Genomic DNA, 26,306 nt, shown 5'->3' with positions numbered 1-26,306 from the left:
TTAGGCAGAAAAATGTTTCTTCTCACCTGCTTTACAGTGTTGACAACATTTCAATGAACTTCTCAAAACATCCAAGTCCATAATTCTACTTCCATGTGGAATGCAATTTTCCTTCTTTGTTTGTTCCTGATAAAAATTTAAAACTTATACATTTTAATGGTAATTATTAGGTTGTAACTGTAACAAAAAATGTTGGAATTTTAAAATGAAATGTCAGAATGTTCAGGTATAATTATGTTGACAATTTGCTATGAGCTACCTGTGGTATAATACAAAAGTTCAAATTGAGAACTATTTCAGAGCAAAGAAAGTCTTGATGAAGCACTTGTCTTAAAACTTTTAGGGAATTGCTTGGTGCCACGTATAGCGAAAACAAGATTTAAACCACACCTGATTTAAACGGGTTTCTCTTTTCTTCGGTGGGGACCAATCTTCGAGCATTCCTTGAAACTCCAATTTCCTCTTTGCCCTCCACTTCTTTATCCCACGAGTCCTGTCGTCCGTGTTTCCACTTTGAGCGGGTTTCTTTCTTGAGAACCGACCCTTCTCGTCACGCAATGGTGGTTTTGTTTCCGATGTCAGCTTCCGATGTCATTTCGGTGTTTCATCGCCCAGGGAACTCAAAGCGAAGCCTCCGACCATAAAAAGTACACCGTGACCACTCTGTGACTTCCTTCGCGTACGATCACGACTGTCTTCTCTCTCTGATGTCGGCGCGATAACTGCTGCGAATTGGCTTCTCAGTTTAACCACGTCAGGAGAGCACGAAAGAAGTGTATTTTTAAACACATTTCTAGGCGTTTTTTGATGAACACTTGTTCTGGTCAAAAAGGATAGCGGTAAGTGGAACGCGACTCGCGATAAAAGTCTCGCCGCCATGTTTATTTTTGTTTTTTACTTTTCTTTTAAATACTCGCGCGCTCGCGCCATTCGCACCCATGCCTCGCGCGCCAAAAAACTATATAGAGCCATCTTAAGCAGGGCGCCATTTCTGTAACACTGTTTTCGTAAATCCAGATATTGTGTAATAAAAATAATAATAAAATAACAGTATTTTAATAATAACATTTTTTATTTCCTCTTTAATACAATTACTAATTAATCATCATCATCATCATCATCATCATCATAACAATAATAATACATTTACAGGGAATACATGACTTTGGACATTCTTAAAACTACTCCCCTAGTAGCAATTTTTATAGTCAGTATTACCAGGAGCGAGACTTTACCAAGAGTAGTATTCCAGTCACCTAAGTAGAGAAATAATATAAAATTCAAAGAAACAGAAGACTGTATGCAAATGGCTCAAACAGATTTCACTCTTTTGATGGCGTAACTTCAGTTATTTAATATCTTCACCAAACGTGATTTAATTCCTTAAACTCAATGAGTTTATTTTTCTCTCTTTCAGAGGACTGTTATATAACCAAATCAAGGATTTATCTCGGCTGGGTAATTCTCCGATAAAAGAACTTTTTGAAATGTAAGAAAAATCAAATGCATGTTTACTACTTTCTGACTGTAACTATTTTCGTCTTTATGTACTTATTACGTCCATTTTAAAATCACTGGCGATCCTTGCGATCTGACTGGCTCTCAGCAGGACTATTTATCTACAAATCGCACTATTTCTTTCTGCAAAATGAGATGTCAAATCGTTTCCGGTTCTGCTTTTATAATGAAAGAGCTACAGGATCAATAAAATATTGGTACTGACCAAAATCCTGTATTTAGCTAATAAAATTGTGTGATTTCAAAACGGATGTTATAAAGTGGCCCTTCAAAACTTCGTGTTGTGCAATTTTGGCTGAAATCACCGTGATTTAAAATCACACGTATGATTTCAGAAAAAATTGCTCTCCACTCAGTTCATTTAGCACTATTAATTAGTCCTACAATTGGAATACTATATCTCTCTTTTAGCTTGGAAAATCCAAGTTTTAGGTATGGATGAGAGATTCACTCCTTGGCTCCTTCGCTTCCTGTTAGACTTTTGACGAATCCCCTGACCAATGTATAAGGCTTTCACAGTCGTAGAGAAGTTCAAGTTAATTCGACGTTTGCATTTCTTACGCAAGTACTCAATATCTCACCCCAGAAGTAATCTACATTGAGAAGATCTTCGTACGTCTCTAAAAATAGAAGCTAATACTAGCGCTTTCCCTGACGGTGTCCGCTAATACAGGTTTGAATCGTACTGTACTCGACTTTAAATAGATGAGATATTGAAAATTGCAAAATTGATAAGCTGTACGAATTTTCGAATGAATATAGCCGTGATTAAGATTTTTAGACGAGAAACGGACAGGAGAATTTCAAGAAGGCGAGATGATATGAACAAATAGTCCATAAAAAGAGCCAAAGACATTACACAGGGCTGAGAGTTCTGCAGTCACTGATATCGCCTTGGAAAGGTAAGGAAAAAAAGGAAAAGTAAAGGAAAATAGAAATCATTATAACACCGGGTATTCGTAATTGATCACCCAACCAAGCACTCATCCCGCTGAAGAGGGCGACGACGACGCGGTGCTGCTCTTGTGGTATAGTGATTCTACGCTGAACACAGTAGTTTATTCTTGTCATCTCTCAAATTTCGAAACACACACTTGAAATATGATCCAAAACCTACGATCGTAAATGCCTAACTAAAGAATAGTTTTAGATCTCATAAAAGATAGATCGATATATAGATAGACAGACGGATAGACTGATAGATGGAGAGATAGATAGAGAGACCGACAGACAGACAGATAGCTAGCTAGCTAGATAGATGGATAGGTAGATAGGTAGATAGATAGATAGATAGATAGATAGATAGAAAGATAGATAGATAGATAGATAGATCTTCTATAGAAAGATAGATAAAGATAGATAGATAGATAGATAGATAGATAAAAAAGAGATAGATGGATAGATATAGATAGGTAGATAGATAGGTAGATAGATAGATAGATAGATAGATAGATAGATATACTCAACCAAGAGAAGAGGATCAGAGTCTCTAGACACAACCTTACATCGATGGAGCGGTCGAACTCTTCTTAACGCTTAGACACAAATTGAGCAATGCATGCACTTCGCTGAAGACAACGAAGTCGTCGAAACGTAAATGTAGGGAGGAAAAGTCACCGATAAAAATGGAGAGATAGATAGAGAGATAGATAGATAGATAGACAGAAAGATAGATAGGTAGATAGAAAGAGAGAGAGAGAGAGATAGATAGATAGATATAGATAGAAAGAAGATAGATAGATAGATAGATAAAAGATAGATATATAAATAGATAGATAGACAGATAGATATAGATAGATAGATAGATAAAAGATAGATATATAAATAGATAGATAGATAGATAGAAAGAAAGAAGATAGATAGATATAGATAGAAAGAAGATAGATAGATAGATAGATAAAAGATAGATATATAAATAGATAGATAGACAGATAGATATAGATAGATAGATAAAAGATAGATATATAAATAGATAGATAGATAGATAGAAAGAAAGAAGATAGATGGATAGATATATAGATATAGATAGAAAGAAGATAGATAGATAGATATATAGATAGATAGAAATAGATAGATGGATAGATAGATAGATAGATAGATAGAGAGAAAGATAGATACATAGATATAAATAGATAGATAGATAGAAAGATAGACAGACAGATAGATAGATAGAAAGATAAATAGATAAATAGATATAGATAGATAGACAGATAGACAGATAGACAGATAGATAGATAGATATAGATATAGATATATATATAATAAACCAGGAGAATAGGATCAGAGTATCTTGACAACCTTGTGTCGATGGAGTGGTCAAACTCATCTTAACGCTTAGACACACATTGAGGAATGCATGGGCTACGCTGAAGACAAAGTAGTCGTCGAAACGTAAATGTAGGGAGGAAAAGTCACCGATAAAAAATGGATGAATGAAGAAAAACAACAAAAAATAATAAAAATCGGAAAAAAATACAAACCCAAAAGACAGGGATTTAATCTCTTGGTCAATCGTTTAATACTAAGCTTAGCAATGGTGATCAGAAAAGAAGCGCTCGCTGGAAAGCCGCACTTTCCTTGTGGTAACGTCTCAAACAAGGATAAACTCATGACTTCGAGTTGTCAGATCTCCTTATGTATTCTCTTACAGCTGAGTTTTTCACTTTTTTTTAACAATACCGGTGGGCTTTAGCTTTATTTTTCGCCTCTCTAGCTCGATACATAAATGACATATGACCTATGGATCCACTGTTTACAGAGGATCCATTTTTCAAGTTGAGTGGCTCATAGCCACTTCCATAAAGTATTTAAGTGTTCCATAGAAACATTTAATATTATGGGACTCTTTCTTGATAAAATGAATCTAAACATGCACTTATTATGCGTCTATCAGTGTTAAGCTCGAGGAGAGGGGACCCCGGGCATAAGTGGGGCATTTGATTCCTCTCCCTACCCCCGGAAAATTGACTAAGATTCTGGACTCCATTGTGGGGGCATTTAATTTTTTTGCGAGGAGGAAAGGAACAAAATCACATCATTACATGTGCTCATCTGTGCGGCCATCTTGAAATAGAACACGGGTGTTTTGGAGATAAGCACTCTTTTTCAACAAGTAAAACAATTACCTCTCTCATAAACACCTCATTATGTGGATTGCGCAGATTTTTAATGTTGTCTTGTTTTTGTCAGACAACCAAGCGTTGGAATTCTAATATTTCATCCATTGACAGCAAGAAATTATATTATGCCTTTCTTGAAATGAACAGACCACTGATCTTAATTTACCCCTTTTCGGGCCCTACCGTAGGGATTTTGACCAAAAATTCATCTGAAATTTCAAATGCCCCATTTATGCCTAGGGCTCCCACCTCGGGCTTAGCATTGATAGACGGATTATTCACTTAGTTCGCTATTTTATCACTGTTTTTTAGATCCTTGTGGGGCAATCAGATTGAAGAATTACCTGTCCATATCTTTCAGAACGTACCTGTAACATTCTCTTTGTAAGTCTTACAACAAATATCTAACCACTCGTTGCAGTGAGATCGTCTAGCTGAGCCGGTTAGTCCTGCAATGGACATTTGTTAGTGATTGACGTTTCAACATGCAGAAGGAAACTAGCTACTTTTAGAATAATTTAGAAAGTTAGTCGTCATTCGATTGCGCGAAGTTTCTTTGTTGTTTAACTTTACGTGATGTCTGAGATTTTTTCTTCTCTGGAAGTCAGTTGCAACCAATGAAGAAACCCTATTTACATCCCCTATAACCATTATGTATACAACGAAGCTGCTATATGATGTCACGGATGCATCCTTTATATATATGTATTAATTTTCCATATTGATCTTAAATTTTATCTAAATGTTCTCAATTACGCTGCTGGTCCAAGACTTTAAGTGAACTAAAATTTACAATGATATGCCACAATTCATCATAGAATAAAAGACAACAGACTGAAAAACTAAAGTTAAAAAAAAACAAAACAAAACAAAACAAAAAAAAAAGTACAATATGGTTTATTTGATCTAGCTCTTTCCAAAGGATTTTCGAAATTAAAATCAACAGCAAACTTGTAATTTAAAGTCCTAATTAATCTAGGTACCTTCATGAAAGCCTTTTTATAACCTAGAGAACTACAAGACTTAGCAGATTCAAGAGGAAGGCAGTTTCAAGACTTGGCCGTTTCATAGAAAAATAAGCCTAGAAGCGCACGCTTCCTCAAAATTACACTATAAATATTTGACATCTGTCAATTACCTTGCGAATGAATGTGAGAACAATTTAAAAGACAATGTCAATCATTCAGAACGATTAATCATGGACATCAGATGCGAGAAAACTCTTGGTAAAAGTGCAAATTAAGAACCTGAATGTCTTTTCTGAACCAACAACACCCTCATAGCTTTAGACTACAAACAGGAAGTCTGAAAACGAAAAAATTGTTTTTAAGGAAAACGACCAATTTTTTAAGTTTAAAAGACATGTTTCGACAGAACTTCTGTCATCTTCAGTTGAATGAATGATTACAAAGCAAGTTGAATAATAAGTAGACAAAAATGCTAATTGAGACAAATAGTAACAACAGAATGTGAAAAGGTGTAAATTAAAAGGATAATTTTAGATTTACATGGTGTAATTGCTGATTGAGGCAAGGTAGTTCTTTTTGAATATGGATAGCCTCCTTTATCTTGAGTTGAAAGCTGGTAGTGGCGTGATCTAAAATATGAAAGCAGTCTATTGAACACAATCAGCGACAACGTTCAGAATTCTGAAGATGTTTGAAGATGTGAGAGGCCCTATCAACGGCTAAGTGCTCACGCACGCGTGTGGAAAAATGTCGGGAGGTTTCGCCGACATAACAGGCATTACAGCCCGCACATGTAAACTTATAAACCACACGTGAACCTTTTCACGTTCTGTTGTTACTATTTGTCTCAGTTACCATTTTTGTCTACTTATTATTCAACTTGCTTTGTAATCATTCATTCAACTGAAGATGACAGAAGTTCTGTCGAAACATGTCTTTTAAACTTAAAAAATTGGTCGTTTTCCTTAAAATCTTTACGTGTCTGCTGCTATCTAGACCTTTTAAAAAAATTGTTGTAAAAGTGACCGTAATTTTATTCTAAGTTCTAACAAATATACCTTCCCGCCTTCCAACAAACAATGGCACCGAGTCGAGTTCAGGGTGGACACGTAAACTGCAACAAATATTTTAATCTACAAAGAGTTCAATTTCTCTTGTGTAATATTACTCTTGTTTAAGCCTTGTTTAAGCCTCAGTTTTTTTTTTTCAGGGATTTGTCTAAGAATAAGCTAACTTCCATACCAGATAATGCGTTTTCTGCGTGCAAGAATTTAACGCAGTTGTAAGTAAAATGAATTTTGATTTTGTGGTTTGTTTGTTATGAATTCCACGGAGATTGATCAGAGCTTAGAATAGAACTTGAAGGTGACAGATATGGAAAGTTTAATTTTGTTTTAGAATGTATGATACAGACATTGCAGCTAAAGAGCCAGTCCAATTTAGGTTGCAGGACAGTCGAGAAAAGGTAAGTAATGCAGTGTTTTCTTTTTCGCAAGGATGCTCAGCTTTAATTTAATCTCACAAGTCAACAATCGCACCTTTGCTGGACTCAAGAATCTATGGATACTGTAAGTGACTGTTGTTTTTGTCAATTTGTTCTTAATAACGAAGAGAACTTTTAGGTACTTTGTAATTTTTATGAATTCTTTTATCGCTTCGATTCTTCAAGCTAAGTGATAAAATGAACTGATCGCTCACCTTGGTACTAAAATGTAGTCGATGTCTGTCTGTCTGTCTTTCTGTTCTTCTGACCCTCTGTCTCTCTTTCATTGTCTCTCTGTTTTTCTGTCTTTCTGTGTGTCTGTCTCTGCGAATGTATGTGCACTATACCAAGGGAATGTATGCTACAAACACTGTAGTACAAAGCCTAAATGTTTTCAGTTTTTTTTATTTCTGTATCTTTGCTTGTCTTGTAGGATGATAATAAACAACAACCTGTCCATCATCCCTGAAAACACTTTTGCTGGTTCCCCAAATTTAGATTTGCTGTAAGTAATCTTAGGCGAGATGCAGGCAATATCACGATTTATTCTAAAGTTGGAACATATATGCGACGTTTGATGAACAAAATAATGCAAATAGGAGGAATGATCAGTTGCATTTACACCCATATAATTTTCGTTTCGAATTAACAAATGGACGTCAGTTTTTTATGCGTCTGTCTTCTTATTGATGAGAAATTGCGTCATAACATTGTGACGCAAGTGGTTTGGTAAACTTTGACAATGTTATGACGAAATTTATCATCAATAAGAGGACAGACGCAGAAAAACTGACATCAATTTGGTTTTTACAATAACAAGACCCCAAAATGGTCAAATGCTGAGAATGAAAGAGGGGAAAAGACGACGTAAATTTGTCGTAAACAAAATAAGTGAATTTTATTCAAAATGAGGCAAATATTGTCAATAGCTTTTCTCGCTTTTTGATAATTTAATTTTAGCGTGTGTTAGTAATTGTACATTTCCTTAAACATTTTCTGAGATGGCTTTGGAGTCCGATTCATGATCGGCAGATGCGGTGACAAGAACCACAGACATAAGTGGAATCAGTGGGTGGAGCAAGGGCCCTGGCCTTCTGACGTTCTCTCCTGGTATCCACTGTGATGGTCAGAAGCTTTTCTCCCTCTCGTAGGGCTTCAGTGCAATTTGTGATTGGCGCTTTTTGATTGGCTACTTAAAAAAGTCCGTAAAATCTCATTGGTTAAAAAGTTGACAGTTTGAGAGCTGAAAGTTGAACTTGAAAGCTTGCATAAATTAAAATTTTATCCGTCTGTACTCTTATTGATGATAAAAATGAGCCAATCAGCGCGCGAGAAATTAGACAGTTATTGTAAAATTATGTCTTGATGGTCTTTTAAACTACGTCGAAGTTGGGATCATTAGGTGTCTACAATAAGAATTCCTTGGTCTTCTTAGGCTCGATTTAGACGATACACCCAGCCCGCGTCCACGTCATGCGAAAATCCCATACAACTTTCATCACTGGCCATGTTTGTGCCTACAATTTTCGTAGGATCTTAAAACACGTTTTAAAATGTTTTGACATTTTTGTGTCATAAGTATACACCACAGGCACCAGCAAGTTCTTGGCTTGATTTACTGTAAACAGTTTGTGCTGTATATTTTTTGCAAGTTTGGCTAATGTGAAAACGTTGTACATACCGTGAAACGTGAACTGAGCAACATGACACGAGCGTGGGACAAAGAAACAATCTGAGTCCCCGACAGGAATCGAACCCTCACGGAGAGCAAGGTCATTTAACTGAGTTCATGTGACAGGCGACGTGCATACTGCTAAGATCAGCATTGTCGAAGTCATCGTGAGTGTGATAAGTGAATAAAGATGCTGATCCTAGCAGTATGCAGGACGCCTGTGACATATAAACTCAGTTAAATAACCTTGCTCTCCATGCTTTCTTGTAGCTCAGTGGACAGAGCGCCCGCCCGGTGTTCGGGAGGTCGTGAGTTCGATTCCTGCCGGGGACTCAGATTTTTACTTTGTCCCACACTCGTGTCATGTTGATCAGTTCACTTTTCACATTTCATTACCGAGCTTAAAATTCACCATCTTTATTCACTTATCATACTCACGTTGTACATATCGTCTAAACTGACCCTTAGAGATGATAGATATATCAGCTAGCTAAAATATTTTCCAAAAATGTCTGGCGTGATCGTCTGGACTGGAATAGTCCCAAAATGGACCGCTGTCGGTGGTTGTAGTTTCCACAATGAGTTATCTTGAGATTAATCTTGACAATAAAGATCACCTCTAGATCTGTCTCAGGAATAGATGAACTGTTACAAAAGAGCCATTTCCAGCTCCCTGCATGTCCCAATTTTTCCTGGCTGTTTTCTTGGTTTGATTTCTTTCGTTTTTAGGTTCCTTCATGGAAACCGAATCAAACGTATTGATGGTAACGCCTTTAGGGGCCTTAGTAGTCTTCAAAAATTGTAAGTCTTCTTAATGAACTGACAGCATGAGAGCAATTACTTAATATATCGATGTACTATACAATTGCCCTTCTTGTTGGGAATTCAATTGGGGATACAAAAAGACTTCTCTTTGTAATCGGGTATCAGTTATCTTCCCAAATATAAGAATGGAGTTTCACCAGATCCGAAACACAACGCATTCTGTCTGAAAAAAAAAAGTAGTCCAATTTTTCTCTGGTGTTTGTTTTATTATTAACCTTTTTGGAAATGTTGAGTCATTTCTCAAGTATGTCAGAACTGACATTTGGAGTAAATCGAGATATTTTCTAGCCTCAAATTAAAATTTTGTTCCATTTTGGGTACTTAAGAGTTATGAACTATCTGCGCCTTCTACAAATGTAGTTGAAAGGCAATACCAATAAAAATAAGCAAAATCTAGAAACACATCGATATTACCGGGCATAATGGAACCGATACCATTTTAAGGATTGTTGCTTTGCCCTTACGACAGCTCATCGAAGTGTACAATTGTGTTTATTGTCGTCGCGCTATAATATAAGTTGTGTATTCAGTAATGTTGTCACGCTAGCTACGTTAAGTCCTGTTTTGTTTTCAGGACACTATTTGACAATCCTCTGCAGTTACTACCGGAAAATATATTTGACGAAATGCCATCCAATATGACCTTGTAAGTACAGAGTTGGCAAAAGTAAATTAATTATAAATTAATTATATAATCAAATCATCATTTTTCTGACCAGAAGCTTATTAATTCAGTCTGGCCTTTTTTTTACCTGATTTTTACCATCGTTACTAAACATACCTAGATCCCAGTCATACTCTGTAGACAGCTCTCGCAAGTGATAAATGCTGTCGGGGAAGCCACCAAAAATTGAATTAATAAGGCTATCAGTGCTGTCGTAAATTGTCTAAGAACTTAATGCTTTTTAGTAAACACTCAATTTCGGGTCATCGGTCGTTGAAAGTCGGATTGATGTTCTTCTCTGGCGTTCCTAAGGCGACGTTAGGTGACGGCCAGGTATTGCCAGCTGTACATCTTAAATGACATAACGTGTTAAATTGCAGGGCCGTTTCGTGCAAAAACTTCCAGAGGCTTCCTCCGGGGATATACACTACTTCTATGTAAGTAGCAGACAAACTAATAAACACAGCGACCGTGTTTACTAAAATTATTAAAAGTCTAAGGGCAGAACTATTAGTATTGCCCCAAACTAATAAGCCATAGATAAAGAAGGGATAAATAAGTGAATAATATAATAGACCTCTTTAGCTTGGGCGGTTTGTTTTCCCATTGTAGACCACGTGATGATACTCTTGAGAATTCTTGCTTTCACATTTTTAAATAGTCGCATGTGCATGAATGAATAATTTCAAGAAAGATGAAAGAAAAATTCTGTGGAGAATATCACGTGATCTACAATGGGAAAACAAACCGCCCAAGCTAAAGAGGTCTATTGCAGAATATATTTTTGTTAACATAATATCTTATAAGACAATAGAGTTTACTAGAGTCATTTTAGCCCAAGCCGCCAGGCGAGGGTTGAAATGAGCCCAAAACATATTTATGCTCAAGAACATAAACTCTATTACTATTATTATCACTTTGGAGGCCATTGAGAAAATACAAATTGAAAAAAATTACAACGAAACAGTCTGAACAATCACGTCCCCCCTAAATGAAAATAAACAATACATCAATCGAAGCTGGCTAGAAATTACAAAATCTTGCCATTTGACTTGTCAAAAGTTGTAAGAGCTTCTCGATTTTGATTGCCTGCTTACATCGTACGATTTTTTGATTCTCACTTTTCATTGGTTTATTTCAGCGGGCTAAAGTACATTTTAGCCCGCCAAATTCTCCATTTTAGCCCACAAAATGCGCCACAATGCCCGACAAAGAGATAATAGTTTTAGATAGTACTCCAATACCTTTTGAAATAAGACTGTTAGTATGTGTAATCGCATGGGCCCGAGGGCAATTAAGGATTAATTTCACGCGTATTTTCAAAGTTTTCACAGAATTGCCGAATCCTTTTGCTTTTCCACCAAGAGACTGCGCGTTGCTGCGTGTCGATTTTCTTTCACGTTAAAATAAAATAATTGCATTTAGAACAAACTCAGAAGCGATGCGTTTCAGAAATTTCTTTTCAAAATCCGTTTAAGGCGGCCGAACATAGTTTTCGCGCGCGCTTTTGCTGATGCAATTTAGCGCACGCACAAGGATTGCAAAAAACAAACATGCCGTCAATAGAGCGATCATTTTATTCACTCAACACCCGCACTATCTGTGCTATTTTTGTCAATAATTGAACGCAGTGTATTGATGGCCTCAATCTTTTATTACAAAGATATGATAGAAAAGGTAACGATGCAAAGAGCCCAACAATTCCCAGCTTTCTCTTTGCTACCGAAAGAACTCAGTTAAATGCAGCGCACGCGTAGTAAGTCAAAAAAATTGCGATTGAATGAAAAATTGCACTCTCGGAAATACGTCTATTTCTCGAGAACCACTCATTAGAATTTCACGAAATTTGGCACGAAAATACTTTAGGAAATAAGTAACTGGAGTATTGAAAATAATTGAACTTTAACAAAGGAAATTCTAGATATTCCAGTGAACCTTCAACAAGGGATAATTAAAGATTTCTCTGTTAAATTATGTGAGAATCGTTACAAGCTTGTTGCGTGCAAATTATAAAGAAAATCTAATGACTAGATTTTCTACAAATAAACAAAACCGATTTTAAAGGCCTGTTTATAGTTACTCATGTTGCCATGGAAACGGCACATACGTAAGCTTAACCATCAAAAAACCAAAGTTTGTGTTGTTAACTTGCTTGCTGCCATTTTTGACGACCGAGGGATCAAGGGTTTTAGAGAAAAAGGTGAATGAAACACAGGTATCATCGCAGCTAGAAAAGGTCTCCGAGACTATCTGAAATGCACTTGAGAATCACCAACCACAGAGGACACAAATTTCCACCGTAACTAACACTCCTTTCATTCAAAGCTTGAGTCGAATGGCCTCCAACGTAACCACAACCGCAAGTATTCCGAGCGACTTTTTTTGACTACAATGTTAAAGTCAACTTCCAGGTTTTTTCGGCCTAGCATTTTGACTAAGTTGATACATTTCGCAACTCAGTTCTACTTTCGCCGTAAGTCTTCTATTCCACGACAAGCGACGCTCGAGTCAAGTTTGACAGTGGCGTGATTTCCCTGAACCAATCACAGTTGTTTGCTATGCATAGCAACCAATGGGTTTGCTTCATTACCCCGTAATGAATGATGTCAACATAACACGGGAACTGTTGTTGAAATTGAATACACATAAAGCACCTGGCCTGGACGGAATCACACTAAGAGATTTGAAGGAGTTAGCCAATCCCGTAGCTAATACAGCTAATATAATGTCTTCCGTTTAGGAAATCATATAAAACTGGTGAAATAAATCACGATTGGAAAACTGTCAATGTAATCCCAATACACAAGAAAGGTCCAAAGTGTGATCCAAGCAACTACCGACCGATCACACTCACCTGCATGGCTAATAAGGACGTTCTCGCGAAAATTTCCAGTCGATAGATTTTTTATTTCTATTTTTACTGCCATCAGATAATAAGTTACTTGTGCCAGAAATGCAAAAAAAAAAAAAAAACCAAAAAAAAAACCAAAAACAACAACAACAAAAAACCCTGGGGGTCACCGACTTCGTTTCAAAGATAAAGCGTGTGGAAAAGTAGCCTGATTTTGAAAAATTGGCGCACGTATATCAGCATGGTCTACAGGGGTTTACAGTTAATTTACATATTTTGTAGGAGTGGGTCTGTTGAGTGAAAAATTCCAAATGTTACCAACGTTTTCACAAAACTTAACCCTTCAAGAGGCATTTGAAACAGTCGTACAGATAAACGAAGAGCCAAAAAGAACGGAATTCGATGGTACATTTTGCAAAAAATTCAAACTTCTAGTCGGTAGATTTTCTTCATTTTTTTCGCTTAACGAAGAAAATCGGTAGAGAAAATGATCCTTCAAAAGAAAAATAGGGGTCACCGAACGTCCAAGATCGTTAAATCCAGGCAAAGCTATTGCAATGGCCATCTGTCCTATCATTGTTTTTTTTTATTGCTTAGCGCGCACTTTCATGCATGACTTGGTGTGTGAATTTGCATGCGCAGTAACGATGCGCAGAAACAATCAGCGCGAACGTCTTTAAGCTGATGGATCGCATAAAAACGAGCTCTATTATGCACCATGAAAAGGATCACCACATTCTCTACCCCCTACAGCATGATTTCAGAGACAAACGCTCCAGCGAGACACGGTTAGTCGGCTTCATCAAACAACCTGCCAACAACTGTTACATGCACGATGGTGGCCAAACGGACATCTTAGTAATGGATTTTGGTAAAGCATTCGACACCGACCACTCAGCCTGCCACCGAATGTCCATTAAAAAGCTGATGAGCATTACAAAGCTAGGTCAATGGGAGAAAATGTGGGACAGAAATTTCCACCCGGATAAATGGGCACGACCATATCCTCTTTGACCAAACCCTCCAATTAGTTGACACTTCAAGGTACCCCCTATTTCGTCACTGTGATCCAGGGGCGGGGGATAACACTCTGCGACACCTGGAACTTTTTGTGTGTCTAGATCTTCCAACGAAAAATGACGTCACATCCGGTTAAAAACCGGGCTGAGCGGCAAAATCAAATTGGAATATGACATCGTCGTTTTCTTAGTAAGTAAAATGGTAATATTTCGCAATCGGCTGGATATTTTTAACGTTTTTTTCTCCTTAACATGAACAATCAACGTGTTAATTTGCTAATTCTGTTCGACTTGTGTGCTGCCTTTGATACAGTTGATCATGACAACATGCTACGAAAATGACCGGCTGAGAATTTTTGTTTGAGCCAGAATAAAGTGGCCATAATAACGTTAGCAATAGCCCTTTTCACGGTTGTTTTTTCTCATTTGCGTTACAATTTAATACAACGTCAATGCGAGGCAATTTCGGGCTAAAACTACAAAATAGCCCGAAACTGCCTAACATGCTCAATTTTATTCTAATAATAAATGCAAATGAGCAAAGTAAACGGTGAAAAGGGCTATTGCTGTGACCTTGAGGTACAAACAAGCAGCATTGGGGGAGCAGGGTCTTTTTCACAGTTTATTGCGCGATAAAAAGAGTGGTGTACTACTGAAAGACAATGTGTCAACCAATTATGTCGCTGATTGTGGGTGTTACTATTTCGTGAACAGTTGGAACAGTCATATTGATAACATTACCTGCCCAGCTAACAGTACTTGCTTTCCTGAAAGGAAATCTACATATGCCTCTCATAAGATCAAGACATAAGCTTTTTTGGCTTAATTCGACCTTTATCAGAAGTGATTTATTTATTTATTATTTTTTAAAATTTATGCAGCAACAACATGGGATCCTTACACCGAAATAAACTTAGTATGCAGAATAATAGTAAACTTAGAATGCAGAATGAATTCTTAAGAAATGCCGGAGCAAGCATGAATGCTTGATTTTTGAAAAGCTCATGATCAGGAAGAAAAGTCTGAAGCTCAATACCAAAGTGACTCTATTCACGCTAAACTCTCTGTGTAAAGACTTGCGATTTCCAAAGATTCTCTAAAAGTTGTCCCAAGGCCAGACGACCGATTTCGAACATTTCACGAGAATTTCCGAAGATTCCCCAAATTTTCTGAAAGTGTCCGGAGGTAACCAAAGATTGCCAAAGACTTCCAAAGAAAATCCCAAGATGCTTCGATCATACACTAATAGGTTTACACCCGCTTTCAGTTGTTACGTGCATAGCAACTATCTTTCGACATGCCATGTAACCTGGCCTACGTAAAAAATGTAAGGACAACGGACTTCCTTATGGTCAGACTCAACTTTTAGTCATGAAAGATGGATTTATTTGACGTCAAATTCAGGTTAGGAGATCAAGAAGTCATTCTGTGAGAGACAAATTGTTTACATCTTTCGAATATTAAACTGAGCGGTAACGGCCCAATTTTACCGGAAGTCACCATTGACAGCCGATCGACTACACTAAAGTCGTTTGAATTATCCCGTAAATCGGGAGTCCATAATCTCCTTCATTCATTTGAGGTCAGCAATTATCATATACTTGTCACCTGTTCCGCTAATAACCGGAAAAATTGCCAGTTTCACAGGTAAACGGTCTTTCAGCCGTTTACATAGCATGTCGAAAGATGGAATGTCGAGAAATGGTCGAAAGATGTCGCCTGTGCACGTAACACTGAAAGCGGGTGTAAGTGCAATTAAAGGGACAAGCCAAGTGGTCCATCAGGCTGGAGCTTATCCCGTTATCTGTTGCATGAAGCGAGTAAGGGTATTTCTTCTCTCCCCTGGATGGGATGCTAGTCCAACATCGCTACCCACTACGTTTGCGGTTGCCCAAGAATACAACACACTGTCACCAGCAATGGCTCGAACCCGGACCGCTCGATCCGGGGACGAGCACACTAGCCATGTGGCCACCGCAGCTCCCACTAAAGGAACAAAAACGATTTCAAAAATGATATCAAAAATGATATCACACATATGTGGATAAAAGTGATATCTTACATGTTGGATATCATTTCTATTCTCAGCAGTTTTAGCTCAGCGTATATAACAGTTAGCAAATTAGCATTTTGTCACTTCGAACTAAAATTGTAAAAGATACACACCAAGATATCTCTCTCTCCATCTCTTCGGAGCTATTTCCGTTGACATGTATTTAGAACAAGTTCCTCAAGCGTCGGTCAACCCAATCGCCAACGTCATTATTATATTTGTATGCTGTTCTGCTCCTGCTGCTGCTCCTCTTGCAGCGCCTGTGGCAGCTCCTGCTACTCTTCTTGCCATGGCTCTTGTTGCTCCTCCTGTTGCTCCTGTTGCGGCTCCTCATGTCGCTGCTCCTTAATCCCGTCTAGCGCAGAAAACCGGGAGGTATTATTTTAAATTTTGTTTCTCCCTATTTTCTACAGCAGCAGGCGTGTAACAGCTCTATAGCTGTTGGCCTAGCTATTGTCGTTCTCTGTTATTGTTTTGCTAGTTTTATGTTGCCTTCTGTTTGCCCTGTTGTTGTACGTTTCATTTTCATTAGCTCGAAAGCTCTCTCTCTGCTCTAGCCTTTCGTTCCCTTATGCTGTTTGTATTTTGTTTTGGCGGGCCCACGTGGTTTTCCGCTTTGGTCATGCGACGAGTTAGGATTCTCTATGGCATACCAAGCCACAGAGTCTTACCCCATGGGTTAATTATCTTGGTACTCCTCTATGGGGGGCTTAAGGAGCCTGATACAGCCTGCGAACAGGCTCCCGGCGAGGACGGAAAAAAATTCCGGCGAGCGCGAAACAGAAGAATTCGGAAAGCAAAGCGATCGAGGCGGGGATAGGGGAGCCTGTAGACTTTATTTTTGATCTGCCTATCCGCCCTTGGTGATAAGCCTGTAACAAATCAGTCAATGAGGTAATTACACCTGTCAAGAAGCTACATTTTCGGTATTTGCAAACAGTTCTAATCGAGCTAGTCAAATAGCCGGGCTGGGCGTCATATAAATACAGAGTGCAAGTAAGCAACATGCTAGGGAATATTTCAAACACTTTGTCCCTCCAGAGCCAATACTTAGAGAGCTTTTAAAAACACATTTTGCAGTACTGAAATGAGCCTAAGGAAATTATAAGTACATGATAGAGGTGTCAAACTCTGCGAAGCGACAAGCAGATAACAGCGGAAAGTCAGGAAACCATGCCTTTGACCTCTAAAAAAGTTGCTATAGCACCACCAAACGGCTCCAATCCACTAGCTTCTACTTAAAATTCCTCGTTGTAACAGAGCATAAAGTACCCTTCAGAATCACTTGTGAAATAACGAGAGGTCGAGAGACCGAAAGTTGAAAGAGAACGGCAAATGCACTATTGTAACGAACCGTTGGTGTCGTATAATTTTACAAAGAGCTGTCAAATATTCATCTCAAAAATGTCAACAATCAGCGATTTAACCAATCATATCATGATACCAGGAGCTGGTATCACAGAACAGCGGTATCAATAGAATGTCTACAGGCTCCCTCGCTTCGTTCGAGCTCACCGGGAGCCTGTTCGCAGGCTAAGCCTGATAATACTCACATTTCCGGCGACTTCCTACGTTCAGTCTCATGGTTCTGCTTTAGCAAACGTTTTACTCGCTGGCCTTTTTCAGACCTGGAGTGTTCTGTGGCAGGTAATCTCCCCACCTCTCCACATGCTAGTGGCTTGGATTTCTCAAACAAGCAAATATCGACAAGGGATAAACTTTAGACAGTTTTAGAACTGCTTGCACGTTGACCCTCGACTTTGTCAGGCTCTTTTCTTGCGGATAGCATGTCCCACGTTCGATGGAAAAACTCTGCATCAGTATCCTATTATATGAAGCTGGCTGTTGTCTTGCGGGCGAGAGCGCCGGCTGACACTCTTGCAACGGTTCCCCTGTCGGTGTCAAATCTTCGAAGGTATATAGCGATTTTAATCAATTAAGGATTTCGCTCTAGCTTTCCATTCTACCCTTTAAACACCCGGCTGCTTCGATTTCGTAATAAACGTTAAAAGTTTATTATGTTTCTTCTTCTAGTGTGCGACTTGGACTTTAGTTTCGGGCTTTCGTCTTCTTAGGATTTCTTTGTTTCGAGTTTTGGGTGTGCCTACTGTCCTATGTTATGCCTCGGTGCATTTTTCTCGCTTTATTTATCGGCGTTGGCAGATTGCCCATAACTCAATATGCGCAGAGATAAGACCAGTGAGAATAGATTTCTGTTTCTCATGGTTATCATGGCCAGCGGTATTGCTCGTGGGCGTACGCGCACGATGGCGACGACTAGGGCTTTCCACAAGATGCTCGGAATTTTCCAAAAAGTTGCCCGCAATTTCTCAAAACGTTGCTCATTAAAAGTCGAAAGTTGCTTTATGTAACGATAGTTGCTCAAAAGTTGCTCTAAAAAAGTTGTTGCTCTCTTCCTTTATTTGGTGTGATGCGAAAGTACAACAAAAATTAAATTTCTAAGCATTTTTGTGCAATTTTGCAACGTAACGAGCGTTGCTAAATAACTTTGTTCTTAATTAAAACCAAACTAGAAACTCTCAGGTATAAGATCGTGGTCCATGGCTTCATTCGTTGTTATTTTCAACATTGTCTAGGGGACGGGACTTTCAGGACTATCACTACACAAAGATCTAGAAACACAGCTTTTGCTTTGAGTCGCCCACATCAGTAACATGTTTACAACTAACGATGTATCATCCTGGGTTCACTTGCAACGAAGGTCGCTGTACCTTAAAAACCATACAACTAAACCACCCGGGTTAGAGCACATGGTCTTCGAACATGGTCTTCGAACGCGCCAACGCAGCATTCTGGGATACAGGGATGAAATGTTGGGATCGGACTGAAAAATAAAGGACCATTTTCTTGAGGAATAAAGCATTCAGCTTTGTTCTAATATTTTTTTTTTCCACAGTGGCTATTAACAAGGCTAAAGAAATCATTAAGCGTTTCAGCCACTTCATTCTGGTCTCTGATAATTCTGTCATTTTCTTTCAGAGCAATACTGCTGTTATTGTAGTCTATGAATCACGGTACACTAAAACTTTCCTCCATCTGCATGTTTTTCTTTGCAGAGTTTCTTGAAGTGTTTTAAACATCTTAAGATGCTCAATTTCTTTTCCTCAGGGAATGTGCACCGTCGGCGACTTTCCATATAACCCTGTACGATGACGAATTTCGTTTTGTGGTTGATCATCTTATTAATTCAGGCTTTATATGTTCTAAATGCGGAACACCTCACGGCAGGTGCAGGGACTGCAGGTTTTGCATGCCTGGTACCTATAGCAACCGTTCCTCTTCTTGTTGGAAATGTCCTGCAGGTAACTGTGAAGAGTTTTCTGATATATTAATTGCGTTCTTTGTCTGAAAATGGCGCCAAAAACACAAAATGTTAATATGCAAATAGCCTTATGCATGATGACGTCATACCACCTAATTTCACCCCCTAGCACCACTTTGAGAGAACAAGCATGAAAATGTTTCTGAGACAATTTCTTTAAGCCGCAAAGATAAAAAGCATGACCAGGTAAAATAAGCATGACGGAGTCAGAACTTTGAAAAAAATCATGTGAAACATACTTGGATTAGATGAACTTTCACCATGCGTCGTACCCACGCATATAAGGCCTACATTTATTTAACTTTCAAGTCCCGAGCGTTGTGCTTGTACGATGATGGTGCTCATGTGTAACGTTCAATACTACTACGTTCAAAACTACTACTACTACTACGACGACAACGACGACTCGTAGAATTGTCATAATTACATTGTTTTATTTTTTTGAATCACCTATATTATCTTTGTTGAGACAATAAAAATATTATATCATAATCATCATCCTAATAATAATTAATAATAATAATAATAATCACTTTTATTCTTTAAATCTCAGTCAATTTTTCGTTATATAATTTATCTCTTCAAACGTTCTACTTACATTGCATAAGTTATTTTTCATTGCAATATAAATGAAATTCTATAACCTCTTTGAAAAGATTATTTCAAATTTCGGATAAAATTAATTTCTGTACAATGATAAATAATAATACTAAAATACCAAAATCTTGCTAGTTCCTTATCGATTTCAAAGGCCCCATTAATTCTAAATGTGAAGATTACTAGTTCTAGTACTAGTACTAGTACTAGTACTAATACTAGTAGTAGTAGTAGTACTACCACTACCACTACCACTACCACTACCACTACCACTGCCACTGCCACAGCCACAGCCACTGCCACTGCCACTGCCACTGCCACTGCCACTGCCACTGCCACTGCCACTGCCACTGCCACTGCCACTGCCACTGCCACTGCCACTGCCACTGCCACTGCCACTGCCACTGCCACTGCCACTGCCACTGCCACTGCCACTGCCACTGCCACTGCCACTGCCACTGCCACTGCCACTGCCACTGCCACTGCCACTGCCACTGCCACTGCCACTGCCACTGCCACTGCCACTGCCACTGCCACTGCCACTGCCACTGCCACTGCCACTGCCACTGCCACTAGTACTACTACTACTACTACTACTACTACTACTACTACTACTACTAGTACTAGTACTACTACTAGTACTACTACTACTACTACTACTACTACTACTACTACTACTACTACTACTACTACTACTACTACTACTACTACTACTACTACTACTAGTACTACTACTACTACTACTACTACTACTACTACTAGTACTAGTACTACTACTAGTACTACTACTACTACTACTACTACTACTACTACTACTACTACTACTACTACTACTACTACTACTACTACTACTACTACTACTGCTAACATATGAAATGCTAGTCCTCAATCAAAGTTAAACAATATCACCTCGTTTTCAGGAGGTTTTTATCAGGATGAAATGGGGCAACTTAACTGTAAGAATTGCAGCACGGGCACTTACGTTCCAGAAACGGATCATCCTGGAAGAAGCGCGGCCGACTGTCGTGCATGTCCGTACGGTAAGTGATCATGCTGAATACATAGACTAATAACCAAGATATTCAAACAAGTTGTCATCAAAAGAATCCGGTTAAGACAATTCAAGGCTCAATCGTGATTTGAAGTCGTGCTGTCTGGGTCTTTCAAGTAAATGTGACAAGTACGAGTATCACTCAGCTATGAACCTACTAAGAGTTCCATCTTGAACAAAAACTCGAGGAAGTTTTCGCTTTCGCTAAATACTTGCTCTCTTTCTCTCATTAAGCAGTACATTTTTTAGCGTACATGTTCATGATACATGTACATGTACATGATAGTTTTTTAGCGTACATGTTCTTTTAGCACACATGTATTAGCCTTTTACTTCAACATTTAACTCTGTGGGGTATTGTTAGTCTTTTTAAATAAAGAATTTTATAGGAGGTATTCTCCTGTCTTGACAATTTTTTACCCACAATGTAGGCCAATTTCGAGTTTTGTCTATTGCCACTGAAATTATCACTGAGGGGAATTGATGATAGCTCTAAGGAAATCGAACCGACAGAAGCACGACACGACAGATGCGCTTTGCGAAAACGTCCGGAATTACATTCTTTGCGATGTCGACAAACTGGGCACGCGCACTTGACTAGAGAACTCATCAATTATGTGTCCACGTGATGAAATGCAGTTTGTATCGCCATTACTAATGAAAATTCTTACATATTAAAAAACAGGTACCCGATCTAATGAGACAGCTGGTTATCGTGCGTGCAGTTGTCTTCATAATTTTTACCGCTTGGATCGTTTTGGGCCCTGCACGGCTTGTCTAGATTACGGCCTTACCTGTACAAACGATACAGCAATATTGGCACCAGGTTATTTCTGGCAGTGGAGCAACAACGCGGCGATGGACAATTACACGAAATTCGTTGAAAATATTCACACATTTGGACCTGAATACAATAGCAGTTGCTCGATATTTCATGGGCCATTGCCCAAGCCGCTGAAATGCCCCTATCCAGGGTCCTGCAACGGTGGAATTGGTTCAGTGTGTGAGGTCGGATACCAAGGTACCTTATGTGCAACTTGCTCTAACAATCACTACATCCGATTTAACAGATGTCTGGAATGTCCAAGCATGACTGCTACAATCGTTTCATGTGTTGTAGTGATTGTGGTCTTTGCCATGCTCTTTGTGCTGATTCTCTGGGGAGACTCCAGACGCACAAGCAACGATGGTAGCCGCACTGTGGCAGATGTCATCATGTCCTGCTCCAAGATCGTGATTGGATTTTATCAAGTTGTTGTTGGCATTTTCTCGGCTTTGGCTGGGGTTTACTGGCCTGTAATTCTCATCTCCATGGAAAAATGGTTGAAGTTCGTTGAAGGAAACATTTTGCAGTTTGCACCACTGAGCTGCATTAATCCTTTTCTTCGACTGGACCCATTCACGCAGTTTACTTTCGCCATTGCTATTAACATCTTGGTCGTTTCTCTGAAATTGCTCTATCTCTTCCTGAAAAAGCGACACATCAACAAGCTGGAGATTTCCATCTCTGAAAAACTGAAGAAAACTTCAGGCTTGAAGAAGTCGTGCTATCGAAATATTCTGTTATTTCTTCTTTTGTCATACCCAATCACAAGTAAGAAGATTATTGACATTCTGCCCTTGCCAGGAGTTTGCGTGAACGTCTGCTTTAACAAAGATGGAGGCGAATGTATTTCTTTGTTGAAGGCTGATTACTCCATCCGTTGTTTCACCACTCGGCACGATATCTTCTGGCACATTGCAGCTGCCTTCGCCTTGTATCCTGCTGCCTTTCCGCTGTTGCTACTGTTTCCTATTTACAAGTACCGGAAGAGTGATCCTGACGAAGAAGAAATGGCTTTTGGTTTCAGAGTGTTTTTTGAAAATTATAAAGAGGGCTACTGGTTTTGGGAAATTGTGGAGATGTACCGAAAGCTTTTGCTAATCTCATGTATCCTTCTGTTTGAGTCCGACAGCCGTTCTCAAATTGGTTTTACCGTAATCGCAGCAAGTGTTTCTGGAATTACGTACACCATCTTTCGACCAATGAAAGGAAAATTTGAAGATCGACTACAAACGTTTGCGCTTTGGATAATCTTCTTTAATGTTTGTCTCGGTGCAATATATGCACAGCCTGACGTCAGCAGGAATCACGGAGAAAACAACTCTATGTTTATCAATGTAGTGTTTGTTGTTCTCAATTGTGCCGTGTTATTATGGTCCGTAGGTAAGTCTTCCCTGCAGCACAAACAAATTGAATAAAGTCGGATGAAGTTTAAATAAGTAAATTGAATTTGATAAAAAAATAGGGTATATGGGCATCGTTGTTTAGTTAAGTACTAAACTACTAGAAGGAGGAATGAGATAATGTGGTACAGGTGTATACGGTTAAATTGCAAAACCTGTCTTCCTCCTATGGTTACGGCTTGATGCATGATTTCGGATTAAAACAAAAACTTGACCTTATTTTGGATAGCCGTTATTGGACGGAAAATATGTTAAAATCGGTAAAATTTCATCCGGTTAATTATTGTTATTTATTTATTTACCTATCTATTTCTCTATTTACTTTTAATGCTCTGCTTTAAGTTTTGAAGTACGTTTCTAGAAAGCAAACAGCTTACGTAGTAGGAGTCAAGATATTGATTAACTATTGGAAAATCATCGTAAAAATGAAATTTGGCCGCAAATTTCCTCAGTCTTTAGACTAGCCGATTTTTTGAGAATTGTGCGGTTCTTTCCAAAGTTTGCCCCCTGCAGACCCCATGTATCTTTTCTTTTTGTTCTACAGTGGAACCCCAATAATCCGGTCAACAATGGGTTTCCGAAATCGGGCCGTGTGAACTTGGTGGCCGTATTAATGGGGCTCTTCAAATACGAAAATCACTGCCTGAGCTTTTGCTCGCCCCAGAATTAGTTCGCCTGAATAACGAGGTGGCCGCATGAACCGGGTGGCCGCAAGCGCTAAGCCGCAGTTCCACTCTATCAGGGACAATCGTCTTATAACGTCTGCCATGAATTGAGGTACCAAATAAGGGGAAGCCTCAGCTGTGCAAAGGAGCATTAAAGGGAGGACTAATCGACCCTCTTCATTGAAAACGCGACACTCATTTTAATTCGTCTCATTTGTTTGTCTCATCAGCAAAGGGATTGCTTTATCTGAGAGAGAACTGGAGAGCACTATCTTCCTGTCCAGTGCGATGTTTTCACCTAATCTGTCGCAGATGTCTTGAAGGCCGTCACAAAAGAAACAGTTACCAGCTTATTTAAGAAACCAACAGACAAGGAACTCTGCTTTGAGGACTAGAGCTACAATGTATGTGTAGAGGACTTGCCAGTGATGGCTATTTGGTGTAATTCTTCATAAAATTGAAATGCAGGCGTTTGTTTTGTTTTGTTCCTGTGTTTTATTGTCAGGCTAGCTAAACGTTGCACCTAAAATAGGTTTATTGTTAATTAACTGCGCAAGTATAGTATGCATGGTGAGGATTTAATCTTTCGCTGTTATTTTCGTGTTTTGGCTAAAAAACATTCAAAGTGTTTGTAGAGAACAATATTCATATTTTTCTACAATTTTTATACTGTTTTTCCATTTTTCGTGCAAAAGACAGGACAATTAAAAAGAAAAAAAAAACATTGTGCAATATATAGCTGTGACATCGTTCTTAGCAACGGTTTGATTGACCGTATCCAGGGATGCCCACGAGGACATATCGTCTTTTTACCCCTGCACAATGTTTAAGGAGACAGGTGTCCTACCTTTTTGAAAGCGAGAGTTAGCCGAAACGTTTACCTCTCTACTCAGGGTGCTCGCTCAAAAGCTTCACTTTTTGTCACTTAAAACGTTTTACTTCAGGCAGTGCCTGTAACCCTTTTCTTGGGTCATGTCCACACTACGCCGGAAAAATTTCAATACGTCCACACTACACAAGTAGCAATCACCGGTAATTTTGGATTTGTGTTTGTGGAAAACTCGGTCAGAGAACTCACGCCATTATCGTGACGCTATCGTTTTGGAAAAGCTCCGTTTTCAAAATGTTTTCCGTCCAAACAAAACCGAAAAGCGGGTGTTTTCAAATTTCCTTGGTTTGTAGAGCGTTTTCGAAAAGCTCCGTTTTTGTGGTGGATGAATGTGGACAGTAGGCCTAACCTTAGCAAAAAAAAAAGCGTTTTCAAATCCCTCCGGCGTAGTGTGGTACACTGCCTCAGTTTTTGCATAAAGTAAGGGTGTGTTCGTTACGTTTATCTCAGTGCGCATTAAATGCGGAGAGTTTAATCATTTAAACTACTGTGCTGGTGTAAACTGTAACCTTTATATAACAGTGTTATTTCAGCTGTTATATTTATGAAACCTGAGAGACAAGTAGATTTTCTATTCTTTAGTAAGTTGTGCTAATTTTAACATTCTGTCAATTGTAAAATCGTGCTAATTACAACATTTGGCTTATTATAACAGTGTGCTAATTATAACATAGTACTGCACGTACCTCATGGTCAACGTGAGAGATTTGTAGAGTGCAGGTCCAGAGTTACCTTGCTATTTTGTGCCATTCTGGTTTTCTTTCTAGGAGAGTGCGCTCGACGCCTTTTCTTTAATACACATAACTTGTATAATTTCATTAGCCGACTTTCAACTCCTGTTTATTGCTAAAAAGCTCATTTTTAAATCAACAACCGAAAATTTACGGACAGATATAACATAATGACAAAGTCCAGTATTTTCCTGTGCAATTTATGTATAGCAAGTAGAGAGCTTCTCTATAAAATACGATTTGTTAATATAGTCTGTGACAGCTAACGCCAGTTTCCGTGGACTCACAAGTTTTAAAATAGAACTAAGCTGAGTATATTCGACATCAAACTTCATGCTTAACATTTTCACATTTACAAACAATTTTAAGGCTGATTTTTAAAAGCTAATTTGTAAAAGTATTGTTTTTGTTCAGTACGAATATTAGCGAAAATTTGCAATCGCGTGCTCGTTTATCGTAAACAAACTCTGTGCCACCGATTAGAATTCGCTGATGAATAAAAATAAACAGCATTTATCTTGCCGTTTCTTGGTTCATGTTTTCTCTTGCAGATCTTGGCCTCAGAGAACTTTTCCATCGATTCCAAACGATATTCGACCTTGGCTGGGTACAGACCGAACTATTTGTCGCAA

General features: G+C 38.6%; 1 pseudogene across 1 annotated transcript; it reads left to right on the top strand.

Annotated features, from left to right (window-relative positions):
• The first annotated feature begins 1,423 nt into the window (after positions 1-1,423).
• LOC149106815 (uncharacterized) lies at positions 1,424-26,306 on the top strand (annotated as a pseudogene). Its single transcript, XR_016210004.1, has 12 exons — positions 1,424-1,489; positions 4,950-5,021; positions 6,816-6,887; positions 7,102-7,173; positions 7,522-7,593; positions 9,490-9,561; positions 10,160-10,231; positions 10,630-10,686; positions 19,302-19,495; positions 21,033-21,152; positions 21,849-23,369; positions 24,285-26,306. The product of XR_016210004.1 is annotated as an uncharacterized LOC149106815 (transcript).

Source organism: Orbicella faveolata, unplaced genomic scaffold, assembly GCF_042242905.1.
Source record: "Orbicella faveolata isolate gen_17 unplaced genomic scaffold, um_ofav_v1 contig_3, whole genome shotgun sequence".
Taxonomy (NCBI): domain Eukaryota; kingdom Metazoa; phylum Cnidaria; class Anthozoa; order Scleractinia; family Merulinidae; genus Orbicella; species Orbicella faveolata.
This window is presented reverse-complemented; position numbering and strand designations above follow the sequence as displayed.